The sequence below is a fragment of the Miscanthus floridulus genome, chromosome 11 (assembly GCF_019320115.1).
Source record: "Miscanthus floridulus cultivar M001 chromosome 11, ASM1932011v1, whole genome shotgun sequence".
NCBI classification, from domain to species: domain Eukaryota; kingdom Viridiplantae; phylum Streptophyta; class Magnoliopsida; order Poales; family Poaceae; genus Miscanthus; species Miscanthus floridulus.
The window spans coordinates 8067072-8084008 of record NC_089590.1 but is presented as its reverse complement, the minus strand read 5'-3'; the positions used below and the strand labels follow the sequence as shown (position 1 = coordinate 8084008).

Sequence of the window (16937 nt, the reverse complement as noted above, 5' to 3'; positions counted from 1 at the left end):
GTTTGGGCCAACACAATACACTAGTATCGGTGGAAACAAATATGGCTTTGTGATAGTGATGATTATACTAGATACACTTGGGTATCTTTCTAGTGGACAAAAGTGATGTGTTTGCAACATTCAAATAATTTGTCAAGGGCATTCACAATGAGTTTGAAACAACCATCAAGAGAGATAGAAGTGACAATGGTAGTGAGTTCAAGAACACTAGAATTAATGAGGTGTGTGATGAATTTAGAATTAGACATCAATTCTCGGCCAAGTACACTAGACAATCAAATGGCCTGTTGAGAGGAAGAATATAACACTCATTGATATGGCAAGGTCTATACTTAGTGAGTACAATGTGAGTCAATATTTTTGGGCCAAAGCTATCAACATAGCTTGCTATTGTAGCAACCGCCTCTATTGTCACCCATTGAAAGAGAAGACACCATATGAGCTCTTGAATGGTAGAAACCCAACATTGCATATTTTAGGTCTTTGATTGCAAATGCTATATCTTGAAGAAAGGCACTAGATTAGACAAGTTTGACAAGAAATATGATGAAGGATTCCTACTTGGATACTCAACTACTAGCAAAGCATATAGAGTTTAGAATTTGGATAGTGGCACTCTTGAGGAAGTTCATGATGTTGAATTTGATAAAACCAAGGGTTACAAGAAGAAATGAGAACTTGGAAGATGTTAGAGACATTCAACTTTAAATACCATGAAGAACATGGATGTTGGTGAATTGAGGCCTAGGCAAGTGAATGATGATGATGAGATGATCAAGTGCAAGTGCTCTCTAACTAAATATGCAAGATGATACAAATCAAGCTAGTAAGTGGCTCTATGATAATGAACAAGATCAAGTGGCTAGCATCATCTCAACCCAATGATCAAGCAAGTGCAAGCAATCAAGTTCCAATCCTCCAACCAACCACTATGTAAGAGATCATCCATTGGACTCTATCATTGGTGATATTTCAAGAGGTGTGTAAACTAGATCAAGATTGGCTTATTTTGTGAGCATTTCTTATTTATGTCATCCATGAACCAAAGAAGATAGATGAAGCATTGAAGGATGTTGATTGGGTGAATGCTATGTATGAAGAATTGAATAACTTCACAAGAAATCAAGTATGGGAATTAGTAGAGAGACCAAAGGGACACAATGTGATTGGAACCAAATGGGTCTTTAGAAACAAGCAAGATCAAGATGGGATAGTAGTAAGGAACAAAGCAAGATTGGTAGCACAAATATACATAAGTTGAAGGTCTTGACTTTGGAGAAACATATGCCCCGGTTCTAGATTGGAAGCAATTAGAATCTTGCTAGCCTATGCTTGTGCCCACAACATCAAACTCTATCAAATGGATGTTAAGAGTGCATTTCTCAATGGTTACATCAATGAAAAGTATATGTTGAGCAACCTCCTAGTTTTGAAATGACAAGAAGCCCAACCATGTGTACAAGTTAAAGAAGGCATTGTATGGCTTGAAGCAAGTACCTAGAGCATCGCATGAGAGATTGAGGGACTTCCTACTCTCTAAAGGGTTCATGATGGGCAAGGTTGACACCACTCTTTTCATCAAGAAGATTGGAAAAGATTTATTTGTGTTGCAAATCTATGTTGATGACATCATATTTGGATCAACAATCAAGACTTTTGTGAAGAATTTGGAAAGATGATGGCTAATGAGTTTGATGTCCATGATTGGAAGTTAAGTTACTTCCTTGGTCTTCAAATCAAGCAATTGAAGAATGGTACATTTGTGAGTCAAGGCAAGTATATCAAGGACATGATCAAGAAGTTTGGCATGAGCGATAGCAAAGCCATTAGCACACCAATGGGAACAAATGGTGACTTGGATAGTGATGCAAGTGGAAATATGGTGGATCAAAAATTATATGGTCTATGATTGGAAGCCTACTCTATGTGACCGCATCAAGGTCGGATGTCATGTTTAGTGTATGTATGTGTGCAAGATTTCAAGCCTCGCCAAGAGAAAGTCATTTGAAGGCTACAAAGAGAATATTGAGGTACTAGAAGTATACACAAAATGTTGGTTTGTGGTATCCCAAAGGAGCAAAGTTTGAGCTAGTTGGTTACTCCGACTCAGATTATACGGGATGCAAGGTTAAAAGGAAGAGCACCTCGGGCACATATCAATTGTTGGGAAGATCACTTGTCTCATGGTCTTCAAAGAAGCAAAATAGTGTTGCATTATCAACCGCTGATACTGAATACATATTCATCGGTAGTTGTTGTGCACAAATACTTTGGATGAAGGCCACCTTAATGACTTTGGAATCAATTCAAGAAAGTGCCATTGCTATGTGACAATGAGAGTGCGATCAAGTTAACCAACAATCCGGTTCAACATGCAAGAACAAAGCACATTGATGTCTGCCATCATTTTATAAGAGATCACCACACAAAATGGGACATTTGTATTGAGAGTGTAGGCATCGAAGATCAACTTGCCAATATATTCACCAAGCCATTGGATGAGAAAAGGTTTTGCAAGCTAAGGAATGAGTTGAACATATTGGATTTCTCAAATATGTGTTGATGCACCCCCCCACTTATATGACATGACTCTCCTTTGAGCAATCCAAGGTAAAAGTTGATTGGCATGGCATACATCCTTGCTAAGGACATAATTAGTGCATCTAGACATCTTTCACAATTAATAGGCTCACTCATGAAAATAAAATGATTTTGATATTTGTATGGTACCACTAATGCTTCTATGCTTAATTTGATCTAGTGGTAGCATATGACATGTTTGTGGCCTTGTAAACATAGTGTTTGGTCTAGAAAATGAGCTTTAAGTGTTTTAACTCAACATGGTACAAGATAACCCTTATTTAGAGGTGTGAAGAAGCTTGTCCTTTGATCAAACCGAGTTAAATATCTTTGGCAAATGATCTAGATTGGACAAAATTTGGGAAAATGATCCTCACCCCATTAATTGACATTGATAATCCTAACCTATCTATAATTTAATCCTTTGTGGTCATTGATGACAAAGGGGGAGAATTAGTGTACAAAGATATAGTGTACAAAGATATAGTGAAAAAACAACAGGGGGGAGAAGAAACAAAGATATAAGTGAAAGGGGGATAATTTGACATAGGGGGGAGATATGACAAAGAAAAAGGATCAATTAAATTTTGAGCACACAAGTAGGGGGAACAAGCTCATAAAATTGGTAGATGCATTTGATTGTGCATTTCATATGTTTGCTTACAATGCACAAATTTTAAATTTCAATATCCATGCTTGTGTGGTGTATGCTAGTTGTAGGTTTGAATGATGAAATAAAAATTAGCATGCTTAGGTTAAGTAACTAGACTCATACTCATATTATAAAAACTAGACCCTTACTTGTAATGTTGATCTCACATGGTATTCTAGTTTTTGTGTATATCTAGTTGCAAATGGTGCTAAGGATGGTATATTGGTGCACTCCGATTGGTATCACGCTTCAAAGGTCCATCTCTTATACCTTAGCATCATTTGGTAGACATTGTCTTCTATATTTCCTATCTAAGCATATGTGCAAGCTAAAATCCAAACTCTTAGCACATATGTAGGGCGAGCAATTGTTACCATTTAGGATTCATGAAACTTGTCCATATCCTTTTACACATGGTAAATATGCTTGGGCAAGCAACATGAATTCAATTAAATTTCAATTCATTTCTTTGTGTAAGGGTTGTCATCAATTACCAAAAAGGAGAAAATTAAAAGCTCTAGTTTGGTTTTGGTGAATTAATGAAACCCTTAGTGCTAACCTAGTTTATCAAAGTGGTTATGAGATAGGTAGCACTAGTCCAAGTGATGAAGTAAATGAAGATCATGACATGATAATGGTGATGCCATGGTGATGATCAAGTGCTTAGACTTAGAAAAGAAGTAAGAGAAAAACAAAGCTCAAGGCAAAGGTGAAATTGATAGGAGCTTTTTGGTTTAGTGATCGAGACACTTAGAGAGTGTGATCACATTTAGGATAAATAGCCATACTATTAAGAGGGGTGAAACTCGTATCGAAATACAGTTATCAAAGTGCCACTAGATGCTCTAACTCATTGCATATGCATTTAGGATGTAGTGGAGCTCTAACCCCCTTGAAAACATTTTGTGAAAATATGCTAACACACTTCCACAAGGTGGTACACTTGATGGTTGTCACATTTGAGCAAGGGTAAAGAAGTTGGAGTTGAAACGGATCAACTCGGTGAAGAAAAGGAGGTCATTGTAAGTGACCGAACGCTGCCCTTAACTAGATCGGCACGTCCGGTTAGTAAAAGCAGTGAGCGCATGGTCTTGGTCTCGTGATCGGACGCTGGTGTGAAGAGTGACCAGATGCTCAGGGTCTGTGTCCAGTCAGTATGACATATGATGACGTAGGCGATGCTAGAGTTGGAGTGCGGGCGCAGAACTGATCGAACGCTGGTATGTGTCTAGTCATGGTGGACCGGACGTGTCCAGTCGCAAAACCAAGGCTCGGAGAACTCTTTGGAAATGACTGGACTTAGGCATAGCAGCGTCTGGTCATCTCACTGTGCTGCGTCCGATCACAACTTAACTGTTGGCGCGAGACAACCGACTGTTGAGATCCAGTGACTAAGGTTGAACGGAGGCGACACGTGGCGTGCATCCATTGACCGGACACTGGCAGGGTGCGTCCAATCGATCTGACTGGAGCGTCCGGTCACCCCGAGCAGTGCCCAATGAAGGGATACAACGGCTCTATTTCATGGGGGCTTCTATTTAAGCCCCATTGTCGGCTCAAGCTCACTCTTTTGGCCATTTGCATTGACATAGCAACCTTGTGAGCTTAGCCAAAGCCCTCCCACTCATCTCCATCATTGATTCATCATCTTTGTGAGATTGGGAGTGAATCCAAGTGCATTACTTGAGTGTTTGCATCTAGAGGCACTTGGTCTTCGTGTTTCTCTACGGGATTCGCTTGTTACTCTTGGTGGTTGCTGCCACCTAGACGGCTTGGAGCAGCGAGGATTGTCGAGCGGAGGTTGGTGATTGTCTCCGGCTCTGATCATGGTGATTATGAGGGGTTCTTGACCTTTCCCCGGCGGAGAGCCAAAAGGTACTCTAGTAAATTGCTTGTAGCTTGTGTGATTCTCATCTTGTGTTAGTTGTGCGGCACCCTATTGAGAGTTTGGCGTGTGATGCCAATTAGCGCATGAACCTCCAAGTGAGTGAATCGCCACAACGAGGACTAGCTTGCCGGCAAGCAAGTGAACCTTGGTAAAAATCATTGTGTCATCATTTGATTTCGAGGTGATTGGTCTTCATTGGTATTTATTCTTGTGATTGATTGGTTCATTCCTTGACTTGGCTGTATAACCATCTTGCTCACTCTCTCTTTACATTACCACAAACTAGTTGTCAAGCTCTTTAGTGTAGCTAGTCGTGAGAGCTTGTTAGTTTGGTTAGTGTGGCTCTTTAGTTAGCTTTTGAGAGCATACTAACTTAGTGTATTGACATAGCCATTGTGTGGATAGAGACTATATAAACTAGAACTGTGGTAGGTGGCTTGCATTTTTAGTAGGCTAGCGCAACACTCGCTTCGTCTCATATTTGTCTAACCGGTTTGCTAAGTGTTGTTGTAGAAGTTTTTAATAGGCTATTCACCCCCCTCTCTAGCCATTAGGACCTTTTAGCATACTATGATGGCCGATGAGTACAATGCTCTCATCGCTAATAGCACCTGGCGCCTTGTGCCTCAACCACCCGGTGCCAATGTGGTCACTAGCAAATGGCTATTCGAGCTCAAGTACTACTCCGACGACTCCCTTGCTCGGCAAAGGAACATTGGGTGGTCTGTGGTTTTGTTATAGCATGCCAGTGTCAACTATGAGGAGACATTCAGTCTGGTTATCAAACTAGCAACGATTAGCTCCATCCTCAACATCACCACCTCACATGCCTGGCCCATCCATTAGCTGGATGTGAAAGAACGCCTTCCTCCATGGCCAGCTCTAGAAGCCGTCTGGCTTCATCAACCCTGCCAAGCCTGACTATGTTTGTCTCCTGCATAAGTCCTTATATGGGCTCAAGCACACGCCTAGGAACTAGAACCATCGCTTTGCCACGTACATCTATAGCATGGGCTTCACTACATCCAAATCCGGTGCATCTCTGTTTGTCTACAAAGACAGAGATGGCATTGCATACCTGCTCCACTACGTCGCTGACATCATTCTCATGGCATCATCCCATGAGTTGATATAGCTCATCATGGCACACCTCCACTAGGAGTTTGCCATGACGGATCTTGGCGACCTTCACCACTTCCTCAACATCTCCATGACACACAACAACTCGTGGTTGTTCTTGTCACAGCGTCAGTACGCCATCGGCCTTCTCCAGTGGGCTGGCATGTCCAAATGCCACCCTACTGCCACGCTCATGGACGCGTGGAAGAAGCTATCTGCCACCATAAGTGCTTCAGTGGTGTCGGGGTTATGTAAACGGGATACACCAAAGATCGGCAGTAAGGGATACTTAGGATGGCCTAGCTCGCCACCGCCCAGCTAAACAAAGCCCACCATGACCTCTCACCCCCGAGCCATACAAGGCCCACCTCTTGGCTTGGCATTGCGAGGTACCCCATGACCGCTTGCTATCTCAACCGCTAAGGAAAGGGCGAGGGGTAAAAGGATGCTTTCAATATGCCTGCCCGGATAGGACGCACACGCGCGCACTCCACCGGGTACAAGAAGGACGATGCCCCTCTAACCGTCTGGACATGGGACAGAGCATCGCCTTGGTCAGCACCCCACTAATGGACAAGACCAGACTAGGGCATAGCTACGTCACCCTGCGTGGCTCAGCACTGCCCAAATCCCGTCTAGCCTGATGGACGGGCGTACGATCATACACCATGATGTGGGGACCATGATGGGGAGTTAGCTCTCCCACTCTGACTGGATCCTATGCCCCCGATCTGACCCTAGGAGGTCGGAGCAATGGGGCCACGACCCAGGAGGCAAGAGGCCCACAAGGGACGCCTATCCTCCTCGTACAGTGACATCATGACTTGCCCCTGAAGAAACGGAAACCAGGACGAAGGCCACGACGTCTACACTGAGCCCATGCTGAGCAAGGGAGTTGGTGAACAACCACCACTCCCATGGCGCCGACATGGCTGGCATAGTACCACCATGGCCGGCATAGTACTACCACCGTACACAGTGCCTTAGCATAAAGGAGCAAGCTCTCGACTACCATTCCGGACGCGACAACAAGACTAGAAGGACTGCTTAACAAACACGCTAGCTTCTCCCTCCCTCGGGCTCCTAGCCACTTGGGATAGGAGAACCTAGCATCTCTGCATGTAACCTGGCCCTCGCGACTATATAAGGGGAGCTAGGCTTTCTTCCAAACGATTGATTTCCCCTTCCTCGAACTCTTCCTACCACTAGGACTGTAGCTTGCATACCCCCTGTTGTAAGCGTTTTGGAGCACTTTGGCATTGAGGAACACATACTCCCAGGTCTCCGGCACTGGACGTAGGCCTTCAATTTCCTTTGAGCAGCACGGTGCTAAATTTACTAGTCGGTTCTCAAAACACCGATAGGTGGCTGACCCTCCGAGTACTGGAGTCTCGCTTGTGCTCTCCCAGTACCTCACTTTGATGTGGCCTGATCTGGCATATACTGTTCAGTAGGTGTGCTTGTTCATGCATGATCCCCGTGAGCCTCACCTCGTGTTGATCAAGCGCATTCTCTAGTACATCAAGGGCTCCCTCTCCGCCGGTCGGTCTTCACCTGGGCACCGGACCCGTCGACCAGCTCACCACATACTTTGATGATGACTGGGCGGGCTGCCCCGACACACGCCGCTCCACCTCCGGCTTTTGCGTCTTGGCGACAATTTGTTGTCCTGATCCTCCAAACGCCATACTATGGTGTCCCGCTCCTTTGCCGAGGCGGAGTAACACGTTGTGGCCCATGTGATGGCCGAGTTCTGCTGGCTACGGCAACTCCTCCAGGAGCTGCATGTCTTGGTTCCCTTGGCGACGATCGTCTACTGCGACAATGCCAACAGTGTCTATATGACTGCCAACCCCGTCCATCATCGTCATACCAAGCATATCAAGATCGACATCAACTTCGTCCGTGACAAGGTTGCTCTGGGACAAGTTCGCATCCTTCACGTCCCTTCGGCACACCTATTCACCGACATCATGACCTAGGGTCTTCCCATACAGCTGTTTTTGGATGTTTGGACTGGTCTGTGCGTTCGTGATCCTCCCGCTATGACTACGGGCGGGTATTAGAATAATTCTACAGCTAGCGTATTGTCTATTTTATAGCTAGCGTATTGTACGCCTTGTACTTGTACATGACTCTATATATATGAAGGCATCCCCCACAATTGGTGTGTGGTGATTCTCCCTAACCTCTTCTACCTTTCTACACTTTTCTTTTCCTTTTTTCATTATTTAATCCCTCCTTACTTAGTATTGTTACTAAGTTACAAACCAAAGGCAAACGGGTGCCCCAATTCGAAATCACGAGGACAAAATGACAAATATTAAAAAGTATGAGCAAAATCAAAATTGCACTGTATAGTAGGGTCAGGAACACTAAATTCTATTTTAATAATGTATTAGCGTAATCAGCATAAGTGGGGTAGAGCTAGGAGCACATGTTAGTTACAGCAGACACATGGAAATCGTGATTTATCTCAATTTTCATAATAATTAGAACATCTCATTTAATTTTGTATTAAACTCGCTACAAGAGCAGAGACATTATTTCTAGATGAAGGAAGAACCACCGGGACAAACAAGATGATTTGCTTTGACCATATGTGCATGCGGATGCATGACCTGCTCATAGTTTTGCGTAGCGTCTTCTCTAGTACGGACGCATGAACTTTGCACGGACAATTGGTTAGGATGAACATTATTAGGTCGCCAGCCTGCTGCGTAGCATCTTCGGAATCGTAGGTACGCACGGCAATACCCTCAGTGTGCATAGCCAAGAGGCGTCTCCGTGTTTACCATAACCAAAGTGGCGTGTATCTACCAGCTAGACACGTATGGATTCTTAACCCTTGTCTTCCCAACTAATTAATTGGCATCAAATAATTTAACAATGCAGGAAATTGATGCGTACCGTGTCAAGCGGGGAGTACAAAGAATAATCCCTTACTTGGAGGACACTGGAATCGTAAATTTCCAGCCAGGAACAGTGTTTTTCTCTCACACCAAACCAGCCAGCAGTAAATAATCCACGATACGATACGGCCTCCCGAACAGGCTAGGATGGGATGGACTGGCTGCTTCTGCTGTGCTCAGAGCTATAGCAGAGCACTCTCCACCTTCTCTGATGAACAAGTTTGATAGGATCATCCACATTGACTACTCCAGGTGGAGGAGCCAAAGGGCACTTCAAAGGGCAATCGTTGACGAATATAGTGAGAGTAGCATAACTAGTATGTTGCGATTTTTTATCCCTAAAAATAAACGATAATCCGCTTTTCCATAAGAAAGGCTCTTTTCTTTGTCTCTTCTTTGTAAGATAAAGAATCAGAGAGATATGGATTAGAAATCAATTTCCCCGTTTCTCTTTATCCTTTATTTCTATGGATAATACATTTTTTTTCTTCCGAATCGAAAGGTTTTCATGATATGACAGAGGCAAGAAATAACGATTGCAAAAAATCCTTCCTTTTTCTTTCATTTCAAAAGTGCATAAAAATTATATTGCCAATTCCATTTTAATTATATTCTTTTTTCTTAATGTTAATAAAAAAAAGAAGAAAATTCTGGTTTTTTCTTTCCAAAATTTGATATAGATCGATTTTCTCTTCCTTCCTTTTTCTTTCATTTCAAAAGTGCATAAAAATTATATTGCCAATTCCATTTTAATTATATATTTTTTTTCTTAATGTTAATAAAAAAAGAAGAAAATTCTGGTTTTTTCTTTCCAAAATTCGCCTCGCCGCCAACATCATCTCCGTCGGCCAGCTCGACGAAGGCGGGTACCAGGTGCTCGTGGAGGATGGCATGATGCGGGTGCGTGATGAAGACCGACGCCTCCTTGCCAAGATCCCTCGGAGTCCGGGCTGCCTGTACACCCTCGATGTCAACATAGCGCGCCCTGTATGTCTGGCGGCGCGCACCGACGACGACGCCTGGAGGTGGCACGCGCGGTTCGGCCACATCCACTTCGCCGCCCTGCGCAAGATGGGGCGTGAGGAGCTCGTGCGCGGCCTCCCCGTCATCGACCAGGTGCAGCAAGTTTGTGAGGCCTGCCTCGCCGGCAAGCAGAAAAGGGCGCCTTTTCCCCAGAAGACGCTCTGGCGTTCCACGGAGCCGTTCCAACTCCTCCACGGCGACATATGCGGTCCTATCACGCCGGCTACCCCGAGCGGTAACAAATATTTCCTCCTGCTTGTCGACGATTTCTCACGTTTCATGTGGATCTCCCTGCTGCCATCCAAAGACGTTGCGGCCACCGCCATCAAGCACATCCAGGCCGCGGCGGAACGCAAGAGCGGCAAGAAGCTGGTGACGCTGCGCACTGACCGCGGCGGAGAGTTTGCCGCCGCGGACTTCGTCGACTACTGCGCCCAACTCGGCGTCCACAGGCATCTCACGGCGCCGTACACGCCTCAACAGAACGGCGTCGTGGAGCGACGCAACCAAACCGTCGTGGGCACGGCTAGAAGCATGATGAAGGCCAAAGCTCTCCCTGGTGTGTTCTGGGGGGAGGCAATGACGAAGGCGGTGTACCTGCTGAACAGGTCCTCCTCCAAGGCGATCGGTGGCAAGACCCCTTACCAACTCTGGAATGGGAGTACGCCGTCGGTCCAGCACCTCAGGACGTTCGGGTGCATCGCCCACGTGAAGGTGAACACGGCACATCAGAAGAAGCTGGAGGACCGCAGCCGACGCATGGTGTTCGTCGGCTATGAACCGGGGTCTAAGGCCTATCGGGTCTATGATCCCTCGACGCGGCGTGTCCACATCAGCCGTGACGTCGTGTTCGATGAGGCGGCGCAGTGGGCATGGTCAGCGGCGGACCACGACGAGCCCGCTGACTTCATCATCGAGGAGCCAGAGTCTCAGGAGCTCCCCGTAATCACTACCACCAGAACGACTACGGCCTATGCCTCTGCATCGGGCTCAACTTCACCGGCTCCTTCATGCGCGCCCGCGACACCAGCCAGCTACGGGCCCCCTCTAGCATCGAGCTCCATGGCGCAGCCCCACGTTGAGTTCGCGTCCCCGCTAGGAGCCGAGGCTGGTGACTACCTCGACGCAGACCACGGCGACGACACTCCTTTGCGTCTCCGCCACCTCGACAATGTGCTCGGGCAGGCTGAGACGCCCGGGCTTGCCCACCGTGACCTGGAGGAGCGTCTGCTGCTGGCTAGCGATGCTGAGCCAGCGTCGTTCGAGGAGGCGATGCGCCATGAGTGTTGGCGCCTTGCCATGCTCGACGAGATGACCTCCATCGAGGCCAGCGGCACCTGGAAGCTGGTGGAGCCGTCGGCGCGCATCAGACCCATCGGCCTCAAGTGGGTGTACAAGGCCAAGAAGGACGCTGCCGGCATCATCACCAAGCACAAGGCTCGCCTCGTCGCCAAGGGGTACGTGCAGCGGCAGGGCATCGACTACGACGAAGTATTTGCTCCTGTCGCGCGCCTGGAGTCCGTTCGGCTCTTGCTGGCGCACGCTGCCTGTCAAGGATGGGCTGTCCACCACATGGACGTGAAGTCCGCATTCTTGAACGGGGTGCTTCAGGAGGAGGTGTACGTCGAGCAGCCCCCCGGCTTCATCCTCCGTGGGCATGAGAACAAGGTTCTGCGCCTCGTCAAGGCGCTCTACGGACTGCGTCAGGCGCCGAGGGCATGGTATGCCAAACTCGACGAGTCCCTCATCGGACTTGGGTTTCAGAGGAGCGCTTCCGAGCACGCTGTCTACCTGCGCGGAGCTGGAGCTCGCCGGCTGGTGGTGGGGGTTTATGTTGATGACCTCATCATCGCCGGTGGCAACCAGGTCGACATCGACACCTTCAAGAACCAGATGAAAGCCACCTTCAAGATGAGCGACTTGGGCTTGCTCCACTACTACCTTGGTCTGAAGGTGTCCCAGACCGAGGCTGGCATCACCATCTGCCAGAGCTCCTACGCAGCCAAGATCCTAGAGACAGCAGGCCTGACGGGTTGCAATTCCAGTGCAACGCCAATGGAGCCTCGCCTGAAATTGAGCAAGGTGAGCTCGGCTCCAGCCATCGATTCATCCATGTATCGCAGTGTGGTGGGCTCGCTGCAGTATTTGGTGAACTCAAGACCCGACCTGACGTATTCGGTGGGGTACATCAGCAGATTCATGGAGAACCCGACCACCGAACATTTGGCGGCCATGAAGCGGGTGCTACGATATGTCGCCGGTACCCTGCACTTCGGCTGCTACTACAAGAGGAAGAAGGATCCCCAGCTCGTCGGCTACAGCGACAGCGACTTGGCTGGGGACATTGACACGCGCAAGAGTACCACGGGCATCCTCTTCTTCCTCGGCGACAACACCATCACCTGGCAGTCACTGAAGCAGAAGATTGTGGCACTGTCTTCGTGCGAGGCTGAGTACATTGCAGCGACGACGGGAGCATGCCAGGGAGTGTGGCTGGCGCGGCTGCTTGCTGAACTCAAGAGCGAGGAGGCCAGCGCCGTCACTTTGAGGATCGACAACGAGTCTGCCATCGCGCTCAGCAAGAACCCCGTCTTCCACGATCGCAGTAAGCACATCGATGTTCGTTTTCATTTCATTCGTGAATGCGTGGAGGAAGACAGGGTGAGGCTTCAGTCCATTGGAACGACGGAGCAGCTGGCGGACATTCTCACTAAAGCTCTGGGGCGTGAACGCTTTTGCGAGTTACGTTCCAGAATTGGAGTCGTTGATGTACAGGGACTACACAAGAATTAGGAGGAGAATTTGTTAGTAATCCTGTGTAGTCCATTGCATAGCATAGCATGTTAGTTATTCAGTTTTGCATGCACACGAGGACCGGCATGTGGTGTTCGTGTGCGTAGGAGGTAGTGGACGAGATTCGCTCGCCATGAACCTGAGCATGCAAGCCATGGCCGGCTGTTACGGCGCATGGGGATGGATGTGCGCATTCTGCGTGATCGTGCGGCCGTGGCTTGTACAGCTCTGCTTTGTAATTCCAATAAATAGAAGCAATACACAACAGAAAACGTTGCCGCTATTTGCAGCACCAAAACTCTGTGTCCAGCGTTTGCGTGCGTTCTTGATCTTCCACCTCTGCGTTCGTGACCTCGCCGTCGGTGTTCAACGCCGTCCGGTGACTGACACTTTTGATAGGCAAGACAAGGAGGATGATTTCAGCGGAGTAGATGAAGGCTCTAGAGTTGAGATAGCAGAGGTCACCAGAGAGATATATCAAACCGTCAGGGACCTTAGTTGTTTGGTGGTTTTTCACAACGGAAGTGACAATACAACTGACATGGCAGATTTTGGCTTCCTCCCTTATCCCGAGTGGCTTAGTAATAGCACTAACAATAAAGTACCGTGGACCTTCAGAGGAAGGCTTCGGGTCAACCCAGAAATAAAAGAAAAAGGTGGATAGTTCACATCTCTATATCTATAAGATATTGATTGGTCGTTTGATCATGACACTGCTCAATTAATATTGGAAGAGGCCAGAGATGTTGTCAAACACATCCAACATAAGCAGAGCATCACCATAGAAATAGCTGCCAAGTGTATCACATATATCTTGTGGTTGCATGAAATGGGTGGCACTACCATGGACTACAACTGGGCTACCCACGCTTCCAACTATTGGGTTTGCGATGGGATCATTGGACAACAAGGTCAGTTAGATGATGAATCCTGGGAGGTTTCCACCGCTCTCCATAAACAAGTGCAAAGAATGGAATTGTCCTCTCGTCCAGTAAGGTTTAAGGGTCATGAATCCACAGATGTTTGGAAGTCAGTCACCTATACATCTGACAGTGGAGAAAAGGAAAACTTAACTGCACTATCTCGGAATTTAACATCATTTTTCCTTGTTTCTAAAGGCAGATTATACACAACATTACCATGTGACATGTTTCAGCAATCAGAAAGACTACGTGTGTTGTATCTTTCTGGATGCAATTTCAGCTTTAATGTGCCTCCTTTCCATTGTTGCCGTAACCTAAGATTCCTCGGATTACACCACTGTGAAGATCAAGGGCAGGAAGAGGAGGACAAGCAAGGGAGACCAATAATGGAATTTTTCCAGAGCCTATGGATGCTGGATATAAGCCACACGGATTGGGAGTTCAATCTATGGCAAGATCTTGCAGAGCAGATGTCATCAAACATTAGAGAGGTTCATATAAAGAAGGGAAGGATTTGGCACAACCACCTTGCTTGGAGACAACTACAGAACCTCCGCAAGCTTCGAGTAATCGAGCCTACCAGCTCTTGGGAGACAGGCAAAAAAGATGAATTCACAGACATGGAGAAGTTGGAGCTCCTCGATCTGTCTGGTAATACTACCTTACAAGTTTTGCCAAGCTTTTCTTCTGCAACTTGCCTGAGAACTCTGGTCCTAGATGGCTGTGCTGGGTTGGATCATATTGACTCTGAAGGACTACCTCCAGCACTTGAAACATTCAGCTTAGGTGTAAGGTCGGACAAACTTTTGAAGATATCTTTGGCCGGTTGTGCACATTTAGAGAGTTTCTTGTTGTGTGGAGAACTGCCTGGCCTTGAGGAGCTGAACCTATCGAGCACATCAGTCAGAAGAGTTGACCTCAGTGATAAGGTTGTGCAGGTGAAAGGGCTGAAGAAGGTGTTCCTGATAGGCTGCAAGCAGCTGCGTGCAACACTGGTGGAAAGAAGCAAGGGAACTGGAAGCTCTATGCATTGACACCTTCGAAACAGAGGACATATGTCCCCATTATTCTGACCCCTCACCCATCCAACACATGAATTATGTTGTCACGGGAGATGCAAGGATCATTCAGTCCTTGTTGTTCAGTGGAGATGCATATGAAAATGACATGATAACTAGAAACCTTTATCTGGATCTGCACGTACCACCTGCCGGTAGTAGTGGGAAATCAAAAGTGAATAGGATTATCCCCAAACCATGCTGCTACAGTGATGCCATGCTTGAGGAGATCTCATCTGCTTATGATAATGAGATGAAATTGCCTCCACCCTTGCATCGCCATATGGAAATTGGTGAGGGTATTAGCATCACAGATGTGGAGAGCGACAAGGGAATCAAAGCCATTCATTATGGGGGTGATTGGTTGCTTTGGTGATGGAGAGCTGGGATGGAGAGCCGGTCCAGGATGGTGAGATGCATGCTCAAATCGTGCATCCAGTCATGTTTGGTTGTCTTTGTTGCTGGTCCAGTACGAGATGAGATCTTGTTTGGTTGCATACATGGATGGGAGTTTTGAGTGTATGACACATGGGCCTCTGTATCATGGGTGCATCGCGTCATCCTGCATCGCGAGGGAAGTGGGAATCGAGAAGACGGATCTATGCGGGACGGAGGGGTGAAGATGAATGAGACGGAGCAGAAAAATGATACGAGATAGGCATCCAAACACAGCCAAGTGCACCGAACGGTGCTGGGATGGGACTCAGGATGGCCTCCCGCGTGCAACCAATCAGCCCCTATGTGACACTGAAGCGCATTTACTCCTTACACGTGCATGATAATTCATGCATCCTTGCTGTTACACCCAAACGCCCACTTGATAGTCGGTACTACTTCATATTTGTACTCGAATGGTGCCTTGTGGAGAGGTGCCCAAAGTTAGAGACAGTGCTCCTGTTCCGCAGGACTTATTGCTGCTACGATTGATTTGTAGGGCTAATTTGTTGTAAGAGAAAACACTGTTCTATGGCTGAAAAAGTAGGACTGATTCTGATTGATAAGCTTAAGCGAACAGAGCCAGTGTTTGCCTCTAGTTTTCAGTACGGATTTTCAAATCTGGAGACCATTTGGGCGTCAGACCTCTCTGCAGCTGCCTGCATTTGGAGCAAAGGATCAATTGATGATGACAGAAGCAGCTTTCTAGCACTAGAGAGCATACACTTGCACGAGTGTCCCAGGCTCAAGTTTGCCCTCCCATTGTCACACGCTCCACACACTTGCCTAGATTGGAGACTCTCCACATCACTCAGTGTGGTGACCTCAAGCAGGTCTTCCCATGGGATGATGATGTCAACGTGCCTCAACAATACAGAGAAGCTGATCCGGTGAAGGAATTCCCCAATCTGAAGCACGTCCTCCTGCATGATCTCTTCAGTCTGCAAGACATCTGCGAGGCCAAGATGACAGCACCCATGCTCGAGAGTGTCAGGATCAGAGGTTGCTGGGGCCTCAGGCGCCTCCCAACGATCGGCCATCGAAACATGTATCCAGGTATGTATGTATACTGTTGTATGTGCTCTACATACACGTGCTGTCTTTTTTTCTCTTCACTTCACGTACGTATTTTGTCATGCATTTATACGTTATTATCGATGTATTATTTTTGTGTAGGCTCAGGGGGCGCCAAGCCTGTCATGCATCACGTGTTGCCACTTTCAGTTCCACCGCAAGTTGCTGCTGCTGCAACATGGACCATCAAGGATTTGTTGCTCCACTAGATGGTGTGCTGTGTTTGCAAGAATGTTTATTTCTCTCAAGAATAAACTGGTGGTTCGACGCTCTATGCATCCACCAAATTGGTTGTGTTTAAGACTTAATCTGTATGCGTCTCTCATCGAATCTCATCGATCAAGAGATGGATATTATTGATTGGTTTGTGGTTGTGTGTGTGCATGTGTGCTTGAATTTGAAATAAGGGGGATGTGCATGCATGTCCCTGACGTGTGTTGAGCTTGGATTGCTCAAAGACTTGCTCAAGGAAACGTTTGT

The 16937-nt window shown here is 47.0% G+C and overlaps 1 pseudogene; it reads left to right on the top strand.

Moving 5' to 3' along the window:
• The first annotated feature begins 7981 nt into the window (after positions 1–7981).
• LOC136491604 (uncharacterized) lies at positions 7982–16666 on the top strand (annotated as a pseudogene).
• The last annotated feature ends 271 nt before the right edge of the window (positions 16667–16937 follow it).